Here is a 5,427-nt window from a genome sequence, read left to right on the forward strand (position 1 = left end):
ATAATTGAGGAAATAGTTTACTGTGTATGACCAAGAAACTTAATTTAGGCCCTTTGCTTTATCCTTTCATTCATTCATCAATGGGTATTTGTTGAGGATGTGTCTTACACTGGGTACTAAGAAGACCACAGGAGGAATGTAGCACTCCAGACAGAACTCCATGGGGCTTAAAGTCTACTTGGGAAAACCAGACACACACCGTAAGAGAGCCCTGGGTATTCCCCAGGTGGTATGGAATCGAGTGCTCCAAAGAGAAAGATGGAAAGTGCTTTGGGATACAAGCAAGAGGAGACATGAATCTAAATGTCAAGGAGTGCATTCATTCATGCATTCATTCATTCATTCACTTATACACTCACTCATTCACTCAGCAATTGTGGATAAAGCCCCATAATACTATGTTCCTGGTACCAAAAACTAAATATACCAGGTCCCTGTCCTTGTACACTTTGTGTTCTCTTGAAGTCAGACAAGCAAAAAACAAAAACCAAACAAAGTGTTGAGGCAAATGAGACAGTGTGAGGGGTCTAGCTGTGGCTCTGTGCGCCTGTGCACCTGTGTGCGTGTTTATGCTCACTCGAGACTCACAGCTTCAGAAAGAAGAGTCAGGAATCTCCAGGAGGAGCTGAGTAAGGAAAGGCAAGCCAGAGAGGAGGTGGTATGCTATCCACATCTTGGAGACCAGGAGGGTAGGTTCTGAAGGATGGGAAAGGACTTTCTGAACATTTCGGTCAGTCTGAGCTCTTTTTCCTCCAAGGTGTGGGCTTGCAATGCTTTGCATCAGGTAAGAACTCTAGTGAATCAACAAATGACATGAGAATCGAGAAAGTGGAAAACTGCTTACAGCTGAAAGATCTTATTTTGCATCTTTCAATGAAATCATCCTGGAATGAAAAGTACCAGCGCTGTAAGCACCCTGGCTGTCATCCCACTGAGAATTTGTTTAACATTTGCTTCTGGAGCCCTGACTGTATGGCACATACAGTTTTCAGTGCTTTACAAATAAATTAATTTAATTCTATCCTTGGAACCCTGTGAGGTAGATACTGGGTTTTCTCCCCTCTGACAGCTGTAGAAATTGAGGCATACAGAGAGATCTGTCCAAGGTCACCTTGCTGGCACGTGTTGTTATATGAACCTAGCCCTTCTTTCTGTCTACAAGAGAAAGGGACATCAGTGACACTCAGGACACTTTTGAGCATCCTCGTGTTGGACAGGTAGGAAGAGAATATGGACCTTTTTATTCATTTGTGTGGTCTGAGAACCTTCTGTCATGCTGATACATTCTCTATGTGACATTCTCTATGGATTTGAGGTTTTTTTTAATTTTCATTTAACTTTGAGTCATTCAAAGTTTAATAAACCCAAAAGTAATGTAAAATATTTTTGTTACTGACAATTTCGTTGTTTTGGGTAGACTAGTCTTCATGAGATGGGACAGCCGTTTCCACACACTCAGTGATGTTCTGCTGTGGTGGAGTGTCAGGTCCACAGATTATCTCTAGTATCTCATTAATAATTTCATTATTAATTATATGGTGAAGTAAAATATTTTGAAGGTATTGGGTTAAACATAAAACGTTTTTAAATGGACATCATCTTTTAAAAAAAATGGTTACCTAGGGCTCTTAAAGTGATCACTGTGGCTTGAACTCTATTTCTGTTGGAGGGCACTGCCTTGAATTTTGCCCTAATGCCTCCACAAAAAGGCTTGAGCAGAGGGGAAATCCAGGGTGTGTTTCAGTGGACCTCCAGCCAGCACCCTAAGGTCCAGTTCTCCATGGATCCCAGGCCTTACTACCTAAGCTCATTCCAATTCAGGGTCCCAGGGTTATTGTTCCCTAAGTTTTGCAGATGATTACCATGAGAGAGATTTGTGGGCACTCATATTATGTATGATCTCATTTTGCTCAAAAAAGATATAGATTTAATCAGGGCCAAGAAGTCTCTTAGCCAGATTCCACTCATTGCTTCTTCCCTTGCTAGTCTCCTGGCCATGATCGACACACGCATTCCATTGGCGGGAGTAGCTGTCCACTCATCATGATTCTTGGGGGCCATACTCTGTACCTGATCTCAGAGGTGCCCAGGAACAGGAAGCGACAAGGCTGTACTTGCTTGAGGAATCCTGCAGAGCCGGGGAACAACCAGGCGTAACAACGCAACCTGCTGAAACCTGGCTGGTAGCAAAGGGCTCAGTCACTGTGGGTTCTGGTTCAGTCCTGGCCTTCATACTTGGTCTGAGTCTTGGGGGTCAACTTGCAGCAGCCTGTCACTGAGGTTTCCTGGAGAGTGTATGTGGTAGTGGGGGAGGCACAGCTCCTTAATGGTTGAGTTAACTGGTACCCACTGCTCCACGGTCATGCAAGTGGAGACTTTCGAGACCAGGGAGCTCCCTACTTTGCAACACAGATTCCTGGTTCTTCTGGACATCTCAGGCCCTCAACTACCCTTGCTTGTTCTACTTCATCCTTCTTTGTTTCTGTTAAGATCTCCCCTCATTCTGCCTAAGTGATCATGGCTTTCAAAGCTATGTAGTCAGTCAGTGGTCCTCAACCCTGCCCCACACGGGAATGGGTGAGGAGCTTTCTTTTTCTAATATAGCAGAAAAATGCTGATCTTGCTCTCAGTGATTCTAGTATAGTTGTTTCGCATGTAACCTGGATTTTAAAAACCATAGGATCTGATGCATTCAATGAGCTTTCAAAATGTGTCAGAATTACAGGAGGGAGGGGTGGTAGGTACTCTTCAAAAATTCAGATTTCTGACTTGTTCATCAGATCTTTGGAATCAGAAGACTCGAAATGCTCTATTACCGGGAGCCTAAATGGTTATTCCGCAGGCTAGTTTCAACGGCACTGTGTTAAAAATCATTAACAACTTAGTACAGATTTATCATGCCTTGTGGTTTCTTCTTAAAGGCTATGAAAGAGAATTAATATTAAACTGTAAGAAAATAATCCCCATGGAGGTGACCATCCATTCCTCAAGCCAGAACCAGGACAGTATATCAGTTAGTCACTCAAGGTGGGGACAGTGCCTCTGTGCAGTGGAAAAGCAGTTATGTCATGGCTCAGCCAAGCAACCTTGGGTCATTCTCTTCCTACTGGGCTGTGGATTGCTGGGAGCTCCTGCCTTGAACTGTGCGTCTTGAGGTTCTTTGCACTGGTGCAGCCTATACTGGGAGAGCTTGTGTTCAGTGAATCACAGCACGTACTCAGGCAGCGCAGCAGGGCAGAGCCGCCTTCTCTGCTGAAGTTGAGCCAGCCCATCCTGCAGGGTCTAACGCTTTCCTTAGAAATAGCAGCCACGAGCAGCTCGCTCCCACCACTCTGCGCTTTATTATTTTAGGTACAGAGAACATAGGACACAGAGCCAAAGCCCACATGTGTTGGAGTTCAGTGTGGGATTTAAGGCTGGATTGCTCTTTTCCCCAAGAAATGATACTGAAAGCGCGTTGTGTAAGATTTCTCCTTGTTGCTCACACATGCCCCTTTCCATGCTGGCTTTGTGAACTGGGTTTCACTGGGCTCCTTTTGATCTGAAGTCTTGAGATCCCTGTTTTCCTCTTTGCTGACATCCAATGACAGTTCAGAGAGCATCAGTTGCCATCATGTTCAGCAATTTATTGGTCAACACGAGACAGGGCCTTCAAAAGAGACACTCATTCATCAAAGGGCTAGTGCTGTCATGGAAAAGCCATCAGCTTCTCAGAGCATCTCTTGGTCTGTGCAAACAGCACAAATGTCAGGGATTGAGGCACTAAGGTGCATTATAGTGAATGTGTGATTGTAAGAGACATGGAAGTGTCAGACATCGTTTACCTGCTGATACCAGCATACATCAGATTATTAAGCCAAGAACAAGAAATTTCCCTGGAGTGTCTGGAAGAGCAGTACAGACTTTAAAATGAACCTTCCCATCTTCTGGATGTTCTGCGGCCAAGGCATTGACGTGTATTTGACCTCTGCAAGGGCCCAGGCACAACTTCAATTAGATGACATTATTCACATCCACAGATCACATTGGTAATAAAAAGGAGGAGCTCTTAGTAATTATCCAGGAGATCAGAGTCACCTTAGAGATATAGACCTGGCACCTTCTATTGTCAGGGAGTACCTCTCCTTGGCTTATTGAAATACTATCAGAAGTTGCTTGAAACTCTGATATAAAAAGGAATTTCTTTCAGTGTCTCAGCAGGTGGTCACTTGTGCTGACTTTAACGTTCTCAGGGATAGAAAGCTCAGTACCAGACCCGGCATCCTGACATATTGTTAGATGATTTGTACTGTTACATTGGGAACTATTAGAAGGCATTTCTGAAACAAGATTGAAAAATATATTGATAATGTTTACATTACTCAGTAACCCTACAGTGTCCTTGGAGAGAGGGAGAGGATGGCTTATAGTGTGGGGGATGAGTGGGACCGATGCTTACCTTTTTTGAACTTATTTTTGGGGCTCCTGCCATCATGGCCATCAGAGAAAACCTCCCAGCTTCCAAGGTTGTCCCCAGCTTGTCTTGTTTTTTGTAGGAGACATTGAAGCTCCAGATGCCTCAGTTTCTCCTTCTTCAGACTGGAGATGAGTCTTCCTCCATGAAGGTAGTGGGTCCCATCACATGGAATGTGTGACACCATTCACTCAACCAACACTGGTGGAAGAGTCCCTAAGGAGCTCCGACTGTTTTCTCTGTGGGAAATGCTTGTCTTCATTTGGCTAACTCCTGCTCAGCTTTCTTCCTTAGAAAGCTCACTGCTCCTTTTCTTCAGAGTCCAGCCTGGTGTGCAGATTTTACTCCCCTCACTTAGGTCATGAGGTGAAGGTCTAACCTGCTGCAGACTACAAAGCTCAGGAAGACAAGGGGGATGGTTCTTTAGCTCTCTGCTATATATCCAGGCCTTCCACAAAGCCTGCTATGCAGAGGACACTCAGCAAATGTTTGCTCCATGAATACAGACGAGAGCATGAGTGATGGGGACACAGAAATGAAGGTAGTTAAAAAAATTTCCCACAAGAGACTAAGAAGGTGGGCATGGTGGTACATGTCTGTGATCCTAGCAACTCCAAAGGCTGAGGCAGGAGGATTGAAGGGATTGCCAAGTCCAAGGCTAGCCTAGGCAACATAGCAAGACTCTGTCTCAGAAATAAGAAAAAAGGGCTAGGGTTGTAGCTCAGTGGTCAAGGTCTAGCCTAGCATGCACAAAGACCAGGTTCAATCCCCGTACACATACACACACACACACACACACACACACACACACAAAGAGGAAAAAGAGAGAAAGAGACTAAAAACTAGTGATCCCATTATAGTAAAAGTGCAAACAGGCATGGTGGCGCACCCCTCTAATCCTAGCACTCAGGAGGCTGAGGCAGGAGGATTGTTTCAAGTTCAAAACCAGCCTGGGCTACAAAGTGAGCTCAAGG

General features: G+C 44.6%; 1 protein-coding gene across 2 annotated transcripts in view; it reads left to right on the forward strand.

Moving 5' to 3' along the window:
- Positions 1–5,427, forward strand: part of Kcnma1 (potassium channel, calcium activated large conductance subfamily M alpha, member 1) — a gene marked incomplete at its 5' end in the record, with an annotated part of 707,467 nt that overhangs the window by 333,552 nt on the left and 368,488 nt on the right.

Source organism: Chinchilla lanigera, unplaced genomic scaffold (assembly GCF_000276665.1).
Source record: "Chinchilla lanigera isolate Chin_1 unplaced genomic scaffold, ChiLan1.0 scaffold00036, whole genome shotgun sequence".
NCBI classification, from domain to species: domain Eukaryota; kingdom Metazoa; phylum Chordata; class Mammalia; order Rodentia; family Chinchillidae; genus Chinchilla; species Chinchilla lanigera.